The sequence below is a fragment of the Tenrec ecaudatus genome, unplaced genomic scaffold (assembly GCF_050624435.1).
Source record: "Tenrec ecaudatus isolate mTenEca1 unplaced genomic scaffold, mTenEca1.hap1 Scaffold_508, whole genome shotgun sequence".
Taxonomy (NCBI): domain Eukaryota; kingdom Metazoa; phylum Chordata; class Mammalia; order Afrosoricida; family Tenrecidae; genus Tenrec; species Tenrec ecaudatus.
The window spans coordinates 208,537-223,805 of record NW_027459420.1 but is presented as its reverse complement, the minus strand read 5'-3'; the positions used below and the strand labels follow the sequence as shown (position 1 = coordinate 223,805).

The 15,269-nt window shown below is 40.3% G+C and overlaps 1 pseudogene; it reads right to left on the bottom strand.

Moving 5' to 3' along the window:
- Positions 1 to 13,861: 13,861 nt before the first annotated feature.
- LOC142436631 (transcription factor YY2-like) lies at positions 13,862 to 14,935 on the bottom strand (annotated as a pseudogene).
- Between the last annotated feature and the right edge of the window lie 334 nt (positions 14,936 to 15,269).

Genomic DNA, 15,269 nt, shown 5'->3' with positions numbered 1-15,269 from the left:
TATGAGAACAAGGGCAATAAATGTTTCCACCGTGCAGAAATAGTAAATAATAAGATGAAATTCTCATTTATCTGAATACATCAATCTCATTTGATTATGACCTTTCTGTGCAGTTAGTTTTTAGTCTGTGCAGCACATTGTGACATCTCAAATTTAATTCATTAGCATCTTTGAAAGTTTTCATGATTCATTTTATATTGAAAAACTGAACAGAGTGATTTTTTCAGTCACACAACCAATCAACATTTTTTAACAAACTGCTGTAGCTTGTCCAACTGAAGTGACAGGACACGTGGTTGTGGAAATGGAGTGCTGAATGAAACAGAGTCCTTTTTCATATGAGAGGAGAACATGGGACAAAATGCTCTGCAGAGCACATTGAAATCTGCAAACAAAGAGTGAGAAGACTTAGGAGATGATCGCATTCTAATAGAGTAAAGCAGGTGCAGCAGTGAATAAAGCTAACATAAATAGCAATTAATTTATTTCAAAAACATAATGAAAGTAATGCCTGAAGCCAGATGTCTCAGTAAAATCTGTCAAGCTTTAAAAACAAAGTGAAAAGTGTTTATGATACATAAGTAGCATTATAACGAGCAAATTTGCCATTAATTGGTTGACTCAGTCAATAAACAGTTGACTAAGACTAGAATTCAGAATACTGAGCACCAGAAAAATGACATGAGGTTACTATTATTTAGGGAGAATCCAGACTGCATCACACATGATAATGAGACGTTTCTTTGCTCCTGGACCCAATTCCTACAGGCATATCTAGGTCAGTCTCTCTAGATCTAAGTTGTGAATTGCTTATATTTGACTTATAGTCCATTCTGCATAGTGTGTGAATTAAGTCACTGCCAACATTAATTCAGAACTCTCCTTATTAGTTAGTTGCCAATGTCATAGTTAACTTTACTTTTGAAATTGGAGGAAACATTAACTTTAATATATACCGTGACATTTTTTTTTAATGTATTGACCATTTTGACTCCAGGTCTACTACAGACTAGAACTGAACCCATATGGTTCCCTAGACTGTAATCTTTGTGGATGCAGCTTGTCAGTTTTCGTGTGCACAGGGACCTGATCGTTGGTGTTAATGGCTCACCTTTCAAATGGCATCCATGAGCTTGAACATTGAGGCACAGGGATTGCTATGTCATAACCTACAAAGATAGGAAGAAACTCAAGTTAAAAAAATATATTTAATGAACGTGTAAAATGTTTTCATTGACACTAAGCAAGCATTTTCCAATCTCAGTCCTATCACCCTCTTAACCTGCGCTGAGAAGCCTCAACCTCATTTCTGAGTTGTAAGAAGGAATAAAGGATAAACATGCTTTCAGTGACTTTCATAAAAATGACTTCATTATTTTCAACTTTGTGTGCTCATACACTTGTCTTACTTTTATATTTATGCTTAAGTAAAAGAAGCCACGTAATAGATTTCAACAGCTAGATATTGGTGTGTCTATCACTCTACTAATTAAGAAAGTGTTTGTTAAGAGAAGTATGTTCGCTTTCTGTAGAAAACACAGATTTGACCAACCAAGATTGAAGATTGAAAAAAAATAAAATTAGTTCTGGTATGCTCTTAGTAAAACTCCAACATTCATGATAAAATGTACAACAGATACATAATGTTAAATGACACCGAGCTTTAATGTCTCTAGTGCATGTAATAAAATTCCCAGGAAAAATGATAGAGGCATGAGTCTTAAACAGGATTGAAAGTCATCACACGTGTGAATCTCTCTGGATTGGGAAATATCCAAGTCAATATAACCAATAGAATAAGTATAATCCAACCATTTTATGTGTATGCTAAGAGAAAAAAATAACACCAGGTTATCTTCATAAAAATTTATCAAGAATCTGTCAGGCCTGAGAATGCGTCTTACATTTTGTAAAACTAGAGTGGTCACAAAGGATCACGGAACCCATACAATTAGAACATCCAATGGCCATACTGAACTTCCTTTGAACTGAACAATAGTTAATACAATTTCTGCCCAACATACTCCCTCTCTCTCCTTATCTCAAGACCATACAAGTAGTCTTCCAAAAGTTAAAGAAAAAAATCCATTATCATTTAATTACATTTCTCCATGAACTTTTTGAAAAAAAAAAAAAACCTTTGCCTCCTGTTATAGATTGACAGTCCTTCTCTCTCCCCTGGCCTCTTCTGGATTTTCTCTCACACAGGTGTTTCCCCTGGAAAATCTGCACAGATTTTCTCCTGACTTGGTTTCTGCATCTTGCAGGATTGAAATTAACACATGCTCTTTAACAGAGTGATTGATATTGTGGCCATGCTCCTTTGGAGATATAAATGATAACGCATGGATCATAAGTTGCTCAAGTTGAAAAAAAAAAGAAGGAAAGAAAGAAAATAGAAAAGGACAAATAAGGGTTCAGACCATTGTTGGGTTTGACACACTTCTGCAGGAAGGAGAGGGTCAGATGTGAACCAGATTATGCTTTTATATGTCACTGTCCATACATTACCCACTCAGTAGTCTATACTTCAAAACTCAGAGTTTTGGAATTAGAGGATTGCACTGTAGTCTTTGCCATGAGTCTATTATTTCAGAATCAAATCAAATCACAGGTCTTTCCTAAAGGCATCTCTTTGTTGGTTTGAAAAGTCAGTACTCAAACACATGATTTTATGGCCCCCCTTCACCTCATCTGACTCGAGTCTGATAGAAAATTCTACTGGGGTTTCTCAACGGTTCATCAGAATACTCAATCTGTGATGCCAGAAAAACAGTTTCCATTCTGTTAATGGACTAGTTTTCCTGCAAGTGAAGCTATTTACTTGTTATTCAATGCAACTTTTGAATCTATACATAGTTGGGGTGAACACAGAATAATTCATAGAGAGAGATCCCCCGGGAAAAGTAAGAGATGGAAAAGAATCTCAAAATCACAACAGGAACCCAAAATGGTAGTGAGGGGGGAGTGGCAGGCCTGGTAGGGAATGATCAAGGGCAAGGTTACGTAAAGAAGAGGCATAGCTGTAACCCAGGTGGGGACGGAGCATGGTAGTAGGGCAGGAGGAAAGTCAAGGGAGAAGGAGGAAAGAGCTAGGAGTCAAAGGACATTTATAGAGGTCTAGACAAAGACATGTACATGCAAATATATATGAGGTTGGGGAAATAGATCTATGTGTCTATATTTATAGGTTTAGTATTAAGGTGGCCGAAGGACCTTGGGCCTCTACTCAAGCACTCCCTCAATGCATGAATAGTTTCTTATATTAAATTGGCACTCTACGATGCTCACCCTCCTGACACAACGGCTGAAACCAAAGCGGGCGAACAAGTAAATGTGGTGAAGAAAGCTGATGGTGCTTGGCTATCAAAAGAGATAGTGTGTGGGGTCTTAAAGGCTTGAAGATAAACAAGCGGCCATCTAGCTCACAAGCAACAAAGCCCACATGGAAGAACACACCAACCTGCGTGATCACGTGGTCCCAGAGGGATCAGTTGTCAGGCATCAAAGAACAAAAAATCATATCATTGGCTGCACACCTCCATGATATGATCGCCGAAGAGAAACGGGTGCATAAGCAAATGTGGTGAAGAAAGCTGATGGTGCCCGGCTATTGAAAGAGATGGTGTCTGCGGTCTTAAAGGCTTGAAGGTGAACAAGCGGCCATCTAGCTCAGAAGCAATAAAGTCCACATGGAAGAAGCACACCAGGCTGTGTTATCATGAGGTGCCAAATTGATCAGGAACAAGATATCATCAACAAAACAAATCTTACCATAGTGAATGAAGGGGGAAGTACAGAGTGGGGACCCAAAGCCCATTTGTCGGCCACTAGAGATCCCCTCACAGAGGGGTTTAGGAGAGGAGATTGCTCACTCATGGTGCGATGTAGTACCGATGAAGAATACAGCTTTCCCCCAGATCCTGGATGCTTCCTCCCCCCCCAATTACAATAATCCGAATTCTACCTTGAGGGACTAGATGGGGCAGAGGTTGTGCACTGGTGCATGTGGGAGCTGGAGGCACGGGGAGTCCGGGGTGGATGATGTCATCAGGACCAGGGGTGTGAGGGGCGATACTGGGAGAGTAGAGGGTGAGTGGTTTGGAAAGGGGGAACTGATTACAAGGATCATCATGTGACCTCCTTCCTGGGAGACTGACGGCAGAGAAGGCGGGGAAGGGAGACACCGGATAGGGCAAGATATGACAAAATAACAATCTATAATTTATTAAGGGCTCATGAAGGAGGGGTGAGCGGGGAGGGAGGGGAAAAAGAAAAAGAGTACCTGATGCAAAGGTCTTAAGTGGGGTGCAAATGCTTTGAAAATGATTAGGGCAAAGAATGTACGGATGTGCTTTATGCAATTGATGTATGTATATGTATGGATTGTGATAAGAATTGTATGAGCCCCTAATGAAAAGTTAAAAAAAAAACAAAAAAAACCACAACAGGAAACCCACCCTGACAGTCAACCAGCACTGACATCAGACGCTGGTTCCTGTGCTCACTGGATCCTGAGTGCCCCCTTCAACAGCACAGTCCTCTCCCTGCAGGGAGGTTTGTGCCTGGACTCACAGGGACTACCCCGTACTTTCAGTTCATCCTGCTTCTGGAGATGGCAAATCAGCTCTTCATGGAGCATAGGTCTTTGTGCCACCATCAGATAAAATTGTGCAACCCACTGAAAGCCCTCCCCTGGAAACTGACACACATTGGACACACCAGTTGTTACTGAAAATGAGTACAGAGCCTGAAGGGGAGAATTCCAGAGACCACCAAGGCTTACTCAAGCCTCCCCTAGATTCCATCAGAGTTGTGTTTACATATAGGGGAGGAAAATGAAACTAAATAAAATAAGAATCAAATCAACAAACTCAATTACCCCCTATTGTTATGTTAATTCTAGTTCATAGTGTCCCTGCAAGACAGAGTAGAAATCCTTATGGTTTTGTAGACTGTAAGTCTTTAAGCAAATAAGCAGCTTCATCTGCCTTCCTCATAGTAGTTGATGTGATTAAACAACTCACTCTGCTATCAGTAGATGAGATGAGAAAAATTAGATTGGACTGGCAATCTCTAAAAAATATCCTGATAAGGACACAGGATATGGATCCGTATGCGAGAGAAGAATGTACAGCAGTAGTCAACATCTTTGACTCTGTGGAGAGTAGCAAGAAATAATAGTAACATGGTAAGTATATATACAATTACTGTCCCTGAAAAATATTTGAGGAAAATGTCAAATGGGGATCTAATGTGCTGAGATAACTAACTCCAAAAACAAACTGAAAATTTATCTTTGAAAAGAACTAAAGAGAGAAGAGTGACACAGTCTTCAGGAAATATAATGAAAGTCCTAAGCAAACAAGAGAAGGATATTGTTTGGAAACCAAATGTGAAATTGTCACCTATGAGAATATCACTAATGAGGTTGAAATGTGAAATTATCACCTATGAGAATATCACTAATGAGATTGAATATCACATTTCTTTCAATCTCATCATAAATAAAAAACATCCTATAATCAATGTATCTTACTAGAAAATATGAACATGTTTTCATATATAAACATATAACAGCACAATCAAATCTAAGAAGGTCATTCCATTCCAACACAATGAGCATAATGAGACAAGGTAGAAACATTGCTTCTGAATTCTACCACAAGGTTTGTACATAAGACAGAGTTCTAAGGGTTAGCCCAAGCCAAGTGCAAGAAGAACAAAGCACAAACATTTGTCTATGAGAAAGAAGGTGATTCTCTAATGGGTGATTTTGTATTGAGGTAACCTGATCAACTTACTGGGCATCTGCTGGGTTACACTGACATTTAAGAAAGTTTTTCCTACCTCTCATTTTTTTCCTTCTCTCAGGGTAAGATTTGCATCTTAGCTGAGTGATCTTCCAGCCTCCATGGGCTTCTCTGCACTTTCTCTTTTACAAACATTTCCCCCAATGAAGTGTATGCACTTAATAAACCTTGGTCTTTGCATCATGGGGCTGAGGTGAGCATTTATTTTTTGACCATATGAACACACTTGCATTAACAATTATGTTATACAGGGTTCTCCAGAGAAACAAAACCATAATGCTAATAATTATATATATATATATATAGATAGATAGATAGATAGATAGATAGAGAGAGAGAGAGAGAGAGAGAGAACATAAGAAATAAATAAACTATAAAGCAGTACAAATGGCTCAGTGCAACTCACTCCCATGAGACAGCTGTGAGACAGTGGCAGTACTTCTAATCCTGAGGGCCTATAGAGTAATTCAGGCTGTCCGGCCACAGGCAGCAAACAGCAAGGCAGGTAGGTCACCAACAGCCAGATGACAGGGTCCAACAGCTCAAGAGCTGTATATTCCAATAGTGTGGCAGAGCAGGTCTTGAAGATACCTCAAATTACAGCGACACAGTCGATGGGATAGATGTCCCACAGGTAGTGTAGATTACAAATTAAGGCACAGAACAAGCAAGGCAGCCGCACACTGGTCTAATGATCAAAGAGCAAGAAACAAGAAAGGTGAGGCTCACCAAGCCATTTATCTCTCTGCCCTTTAATTAATCCCACATGTGTTTATCGGCCAGGTAGACACAATAAATTAACTACCTCAAGAGTGTAGGACGATAGACCTATCATTATTTGCTGCCATGTGAAGAGATCGGGTACAGTGTCTAAAATTGAACATATGCAAAGATGTTTTCATAAATGAGACATTCAATTTCATAAACTTGATAATGTATCATTGAAGAGAGTCATTGTGGTGGTTTAACATGGTTAAACTTGTTGACAGGGATGCTCAAAGGGCTTTCCTCAGTTGAATATTATTTTATTCATTGTAATATTGTACTTATTGTATGTGCAAAAATATACTCATATTTTGTAGCCAAAGAATGTGAGGATAAAAAGTTACCCACAGATTTTCCTAATTCCAATAAATGTAAGCTTGAGAAAATATCCAGAAATCAATCTTCTTCAAAATTTTCAAACTGGGCACTAGTATGCATTGACGCAAAACTTTCTTGAACAGGCCAATAATATTGATACAACTAAAATAACTTATCTCTAATTTGGAAAGTCTTGTTCTAACATGGAAACTGTACAGATGAAAATGTATGCTTTACTGAAAATGTGCAATTCGCTACATTTTTATATAGAAAACTCCACAATATTTACACGTTACTTACTTATTTTATACCTTATAAATAAACATACTCATTTTTTCCCAGCAAAAAGTATCAGATAACTCCTAGACACTGTCAATCGGGGTTTTTTTTTTTGCCATTAACTATGAATGCAAAATCACTTACCATCCATTGTGAATCCATTGCATTAAAATATCCTCAAATGAGTAATACATTAAAAAGATATAATTAAACCAATACCTTTATATTTATTTTTTTAATCATTTTATTGGGACTCATACAACTTTTAATCACAATCCACATATACATCAATTGTGCAAAGCATATTTTTACATTCTTTGTCCTCATCATTCTCAAAACATATATTCTCCACTTCAGCCCCTGGCATCAGCTCCTCATTTTTCCCCTCCCTTCCCGCCTCCCTCATGAACCCATTATTATTTTGTCATATCTTATACTGTCCAAGTCTCCGTTCACCCACTTTTCTGTTGTCTATCCCCTAGGGAGGAGGTTATATGTGGACCCCTGGAACCGGTTCCCCCTTTCCACCCCCACTCCCTCCCCTCTCCCAGTATCACCACTCACACCACTGGTCCTGAAGGGATCATCCGCCCTGGATTCCCTGTGTTTCCAGTTCCTATCTCTACCAGTGTATATCCTCTGTTCTTGCCAGATTTGTAAAGTAGAATTGGGATTATGATAGTGTGCATTGGGCGCAGGGGGGGTGGGGGGGAGAAGAATTTGGAACTAGAGGAAAGTTATATGTTTCATTGTTGCTACACTGCACCCTGACTGGCTTGTCGCCTCCCCTTGACCCTTCCATTAGGGTATCATAAGTTGCCTACAGATGGGCTTTGGGTCCCCACTCCGAACTCCTCCTCATTCACAATGACAGGATATTTTGTTCTTTGATGCCTGCTACCTCATCCCTTTGACAACTCGTGATCACACAAGCTAGTGTACTTCTTCCATGTGGGCTTTGTTGCTTCTGAGCAAGATTGCCACTTGTTTATCTTCAAGCCTTTAAGACCCATATAGTCAATTGGTTTTCATTGGTCATTATGCTCTGCCACAATGTTATAGTGCCCTCTGAGTACGCATAAATTAAAATCGTGAAGTTTTAAGCAGTTAAAACCTGGAGAGAAAACATTTAAAACGTAAAGGATGATCATGGTTGATCAATGAAAAGTGAAGTTAGCCAAAGAAGTAATTTACTAATGAACAAACCTGGTCTGATAATTGAGATTAACACAAAAAGTGTCATCAAGTATTACATTTTCTAATGGAGCAAATACAGAGAACACAATGGCAGGCTGTGGGCTGTAAGTGTACCCTCACTTGATGTTAAATATCATCCCATTGTCTCTTATTTTTCTTCGGGTTCCCCATTCTCTTTAGGTTAAATTCTTACTTGCTACCATTTAAATGAATATTTGCCTGTGTGCATCTGTGTGTGTGTGTGCATGCGTGTGCATGTGTATGTGTGAGCAAAGATGTTCCTGGAGCTCCCAAGCATTAGCTAAGAATGCCTCCCTACAGCAACTTAGAGGAATCTACCTAGGGTCTAATCTGCCTTCAGCTGGACTAAACCAAGGATGGCTACATTATGTTGATTTACTAATCATGCTGAAGTAATTACAGGGGATTGTGATTTAACTGCTTTATTTCCCAGCTCACTCTCAGGACCCAGTGAGGCAGATAATTCAAGGTGCTGAAATTGGGGTGGATCGATCTCAGATCAGGCTGTGCTGTGTGGAAAGCCAGTGGATCATCCGTGCTTGAATGTTTTGTGTGTCCTAAAGGTAAGAGGCCCTGGAACCTGAGCAGGGGGATGTATATTATGACAGGTATCCTCAGCCAGTAGACCTGTAAGACAGGCTCAGGGAGGAACAATGCGTTTGCCTCTGTAAGTCCCTGGAGTTGAACTCAAAGGTATTAATGTCCAGGCCAGCATCAGAGAGAGCTTAGGCCGCTGTTGTTATCAGGAGTAACTCTTCGAGGACTTAGGTCTTCAGAAGTGAAGAGCCCAGTGTGCTGCGAGTGGGGGTTCCTGGCACTGGACATACAGGGTGCCCCTGGAATTGATGCCTTTCCAGCTTGGGGGTGAAGATAGAGTTCCTACTTGCAGTATGTCTTGTGAGCTTAAGATGTTAGCTGACAAGACTCTCAAAGAGACATGGACCCAAATATTTTAGAGTTGCCAGCTCTCACTATTAAAGGGGGTGTGCAAATTCTTCCTCTGAGTCTTTTTACCTAGGGCTGAGAGAAAGGCCAAGATCAATTTTGAAAAGTGGAGTCATGGATTCCAATGTAAGCTCCTTAATTTGCTACCTCCTCCATCTCTGGTGACATGCATGTCCCCTGGGAATGAGGGGAACAAGGGGGTCGATGACAGAATAACCAGTAATTAATTTGTTTTATTTAATGTGAGTTTCACCCTATGTCCGGGGATAAACCAGGTTAAATGGTGATCTACAAATTAGTGAATAAGTGCTATTGCACCCTCAGCATCTTGCTTATTGGGTAACATCCCTACATATGTTAGAAAAGACTCCTTGAGACCAAGACGCAAAGATCAGAAATCAACAAGGGGCCCGTGATAGCCCTTGACCATGACGTTGTTTGTCATATTTAAACTCTATATAACTTCTTTATTTTTCTAAGTTCCTTGAACCAGATTCAAATGACTTAAAATTAACTGAAAATATTTTTGTGATTCTTAGGTTTGCCTGCCAACCTACTCAAGTTCTTATTGCTTGCGTAAAATCTGAGAGAGAAAATAGCTCCACACACATAATTAGCAAGATGAGTTTTTGATGGATTAGATTTGGGGTTCTGTTTAGGCTTGTAAGTGTATTAGACTCAGAGTCTGTATTTAAGACTAGAACCTATATCCTGGGATTAATCAGTGTTCCAGGTTCAAGAACAATTGCGGAGGAATAGAAATAGGAATTAAGTGTCGTGAGTCAGATGTTCGTGGACATATTAAAGGGCTTTATGTTTTGAAGGTTTAATGCCTAACATATTGTATTTGGAGTTGATTAGAGGCTTATGTGTTAAGGTATAAGGATGTAGAGCTAAGGTTTTAAGATTCTTATTTTCGGAGTTGGGTTTCTCAATTTGAGATTTAGGGTCATTAAGTTAGGTTTAAGGTTATAAAATAAAGTTTACCCTGTTACCTGATTTAAAAACTGGGATAAATGCATTATAGGTTAAGAGAGTATGGTGGTCGGATTGGTTAAGCATGTTAAGACTATTGTGGGTATCAGGATATGCTCAGGGTGTTAGTAGAAGTTCTGGTGGTAAGGGGCTTTTTCATGTACTTAGGGGGGTCAGTGCTTTAGGAAGTTGTTAGTAAGGAAGTTCAGCATGTTAATGTGTAAGGGTTAATGGTTTGGCAGTTGGAGATTAGCAATTAATGGTTAGAGTGTTCAATGCCAAAAATTATTTTTGTGTGTTGAAATGTAGCCTACAACTTTAAAAATATTTAATAGCTGTAGCATTTATGGTATATTTGGAATCTGTTACGTAAAGTATCATTAATTTATGATGATTCGAGGAATTACTATTTCTTCTCTTTGGAAGCCTCTTTTCTTCCTTTTAAAAAGTATTCCTTTTATGATTGGTCCATCTAGAAAATACTATAGAATTTTTAATACGGTATTGAAAGTGGAAATGTATGTTTGTCCTGCTTCTTAAGTGGGGTGTTTTTTTTAATGAATATATTAGCACATCGAACTATACCTGTTTCATGTCACAGTTGTAGTTTTTTTACATGAAAAGCCTTTGACATTTTAAAACTAAAGTATTTTATTGGGGTTCTTACAGCTCCTATTACAATCCACACATCAATTATAACTTGTACAATTGTATATACATTGCCATCATCATTTTCAAAATATTTTCGTTCTACTTGAGCCCTTGGTATCAGCTCCTCTTTTTTCCCCTCCCTCCACCACCTTTCTTCCCTCGTGACCACTTGATGAATTTTAAATTATTATTGTTTTCATATCTTACACAATCTGCTATTTTCCTTCACCCACTTCCTGTTGTTCATTCCCCTGGGGGAATGTTATAAGATGATCTTTGCAATCGGTTCCCCTTTCTCCCCCTTGTGGCCCCATCTTTCCCCTACCTTCATGGTATCATTATGCCCATTATTGTTCTTAGGGGTTTATCTCTCCTGGATTCCATGTACTATGTTGAGAGCTTTTATCTGTACCAGTGTACATACTCTGGTCTAGCCAAATTTGTAATGTAAAACTGGGGTCATCATAGTGAGGTGGAGCAAGCTTTAAAAAACGGAAGGAATGTTATATGTTCCATAGGTGCTATACTGTACCCTGGGTGGCTCATCCTTTCCTTGTGACCCTTCTGTGAGAGGATGTTCAATTGTTTACAGATGGACTTTGGGTCGCCAATCTGACACCCTTTGTTCCCATTGATATGATTTTTTGTTTGGGGTATTCTGATGCCCGATACCTGATCCCATGAACACCTTGTGGTCACACAGACTAGTGTGCTTCTTCCATGTGGGCATTGCTGCTTCTCAGATAGACGGCCTCTTGTTTAACTTCAAGCCTTTAAGATTCCAGTCTCTATATCTTTTGATAGCCAGGCATCACCAGCTTTCTTCACATTTGCTTATACACCCTTTTTGATTCAAGCAATTCTGCTGGGAAGATGAGAATCACAGAATGCCAGGTTATTAGCTTGCATTGAGGGAGGACTTGAGAAGAGGCCCAATGCCTTTGATTTTTAAATGTTCCTATTTTGTTTCTGTGCCTACTTAGACAGTTGACCCTCTTTTCTGTCAATGGGCTTATTACAGTGCTAATTTTCTCATGTAAAATGGGCTCTGGGACAAATTTCAATTCATCGTGGTATATAATCATTTTAATATGTTGTCTGAATCTGTTCCAAATATTTTAAAGAAATTTTAGTGTATATCCATTATCAGTATTGGGTTACAGTTTTCTTGCAGTATCATTATCTAACATTGGTGTCAGAGTATTTACTGGTCTGATAGAAAGTATTGGTTACCAAGGACTCAAGTAGAAAGAAAATGTTTTGAGAATGATGATGGCAACAACTGTACTAATGTGCTTGATACAGTGGATGTATATATGGATTGTGATAAGAGTTGTACGAACCCCCAATACAATGATTTTTTTAAAAAGAAAGTATTGAAGTAGTGGTAAGTGTCCTCTCACAACCATTGTTATATCTACACTCAATAACTTGAACTTAAACTACTAAACACTAAAGCGGTGTTTATTCATACCATCTCAGTACTCCGTATTAAGCTTTAATCTATGGTCTGTTTATGCTAGAAGTTTCTCCTGGGATTTTACTTCAATTCAATTGATTATAGCCCTTGCAAGCAACCTAAAACTCATTCAACTACCATTGATTCCAGGAACTGGCTGGACCCTCTGATCTTCCAGCTGACTCCTCATTCTAGAGGACTACATGATTTACACTCCCCTTGCCAGGAAAATAGTGACTAACACCTAATCATTGTGTGATGCCTGCAAAACAGAGCCCCAGTTTGGGAAAATACTCTGCCATATGACATGCTGTATGGATCTTAGAAAATGTCCTACAGCTCACCTCCAGAAGAATGTTATAAATCAATGAGGGGCAGCAATTTCTCAGTGAGTTTTGCATCACCTTTATTTTATTAGTTTTTTTTTAAATAAAAGAAACCCATTCTTTTTTTTTTTTAAGGAAAACTTGACTTGCTTTATTTAGCTTCCAATTTCTGGGAGGCTCAAGAATTAGGATAATTCTGGACAACAGAAGACAACAAGACTGTGCTTACAGAGCTCATTCTGCCATTCCTGTCTGTAGGACCACCGTTTAATTGTCGCCCTCCCTGTGACATGGTGTGCATGCACATCTGATAGTCAAAGTACAGTATACTCTACAACCAAGCACCACATTCTGTAACTCAACAAGCAAAGGGAGCACACGCAACGTCAGCATCTGGCAGTATTTTTTGGAGAGGAAAAAAGGTAACTAAAATGGGTTTAAATTAACACCATGAAATCACATCTAATATTTGATACTACATGATTCAATACAGCTATACAATTATACAAAATGTGTTGACATCAAAGAATACAACCAAAATTAAGATAGCAAACAGAACCTATATAATATTTTTTGTACAGGAAAATACTTTTGAAGTATGCATGTAACTGCCCATTCTTTTAAAGAAAATATACTACAAGCAAAGTTATCAACCTCCAGAAAAATCACACAGCATTACTAAGCATATCCCCCAAAAGTGTACAATATGCACACTTGGAGAATAAAAAATTTAAAAAATTGTAAGCAACAGGTGAGATCCATATTTATAAAAATGTGAAAAGAAGTTCCGTTTTTAGTACTGTCATATAACGAATTGTCTTTTGATGCGAAGTTCATGAACTGTTCGCCTGCTGGGAGTACACTTTACAAAAACACTATTTTTTTTTGAAACGAGATTACGGAGCAAGATAGGGTATCTTAACAATGTCATCTTAATAAAGTTTGTGTTTTTAAAATGTTTACTACTTTATCAAAACATGTCCCTTAGGTATGTAGGATTCATTTTTAAAATTCTTTCCTGGAAACAATCTACAAAGGAGAGGCGCGTTGTCTGCCAGTCACTTCTGGAAAAGGCTTCTGGAGCTGAGAAGGAGCTACCTTCTCACGGTTTCTCACTGCTTGTTTTTGGCCTTAGCGTGTATTAAGATGTGAGATTTCAGGTCAGTAGACTCAGCAAACTTCTTGTTCACCTAGGGCCTGTCTCCCGTGTGGATCTGCACGTCTGTGCACAAATTGAAGTCCAGGGAAACCGCTTCCCACAGCCTTCAAACTTATACTGAAAGGGCTTGTCTCCAGTGCGAAGCAGTTGGTGTCGTTTAGCTTTGAGCTCTCGACAAAAGCCTTGCCGCACTCGGCACAGAGGTGGACGCAGGGCCGTGGGTGTCCAGGTGCCTCCTCCTGGCTGAGCTGTCCCTGAGCACCTTCGGGCATCCTTTGTGAGGGCAAGCTATTGTTCTCGGAGCATCATCTTCTTGAATTTTTCTTGGCTTCATTCTGGCAAATTCTGCCAGCTGTTTGGGGTCCAAGAGGTTGATGCCGGGGATCCCTCCGGGCGGGAGCATCTTTCCCATCATGTACTCCGATTAGTCAGGAGGGGAGTTCTCCCCAATGATCTGCTCCCCAGCCAGTCTCATGGTCAAGACCTTTTTTTCATCTGACGACCATAGGGTGACAGAGAACTGGTCCTCCAGCGACTTGATTGATCTGCACCTGCTCATGCTCCCACTTCTTGTTGCCCGCATCGCCCCTGCCGGTGCCGCTGTCCCACAGGAGCTGTCGCTACCGCTGCTCTTGCGGCCGATGTAGTCATCGTCGTCCTCTTCGCCAATGCTGGCCGGCGCTGGAACTGGGATCGGGATCTGGCCCTCGAAGCCTTCCTCGGCGCCGACCACCAACTCACGTGTCTGCACCAGGATCGCCTCCTGGTGGTGGTGCACCTGGCTCGGGTCCACGGTGACCGGCGGCTGTAGCGCGATCATGGACTGCTGCTGCTGGTGGTGGTAGCCGGTGTGCCCATGGCCGCTCCTGCCTCCGCGATCGTCCCAGTCCACGTCCTCCTCGCCCACCACCGTGGTCTCGATGGTCTCCACCTGGATGGTCTCCACCTCGATCTCACACAGCTCCACGATCTCGGCTGGCATCTCCGGGCTGTCCATGGCGCTGTAGAGGGTGTTGCCCGAGGCCATGGCTCCGGGCTCCGGGCTCCCGGCTGTATGAGGAGGCGTCCCGCAGCGGGGAAGGAAGGCAGAGGGAAGAACGCAGTGAGTGGGCAGGGCCCATTCCTTCTTTTAAACTAGAACTTAAATTCCAGTGAATGTCTCCTGAGCTTTTGTGCATTTGATGGCATGGAAATAACTTTTGTAAACATAACTATTTAGCATTTTGTGCACGCCTTGGGTGTTGATTAGTAATTTCTGAGGCTCTTGTTGTTGATAGTTCTGATGGTGTCCATTCTATCTTACAGGGACCTTATGCACAAGGGAATGAAACTTTGCCCACCCCTGCAGCATCCTCACAGTT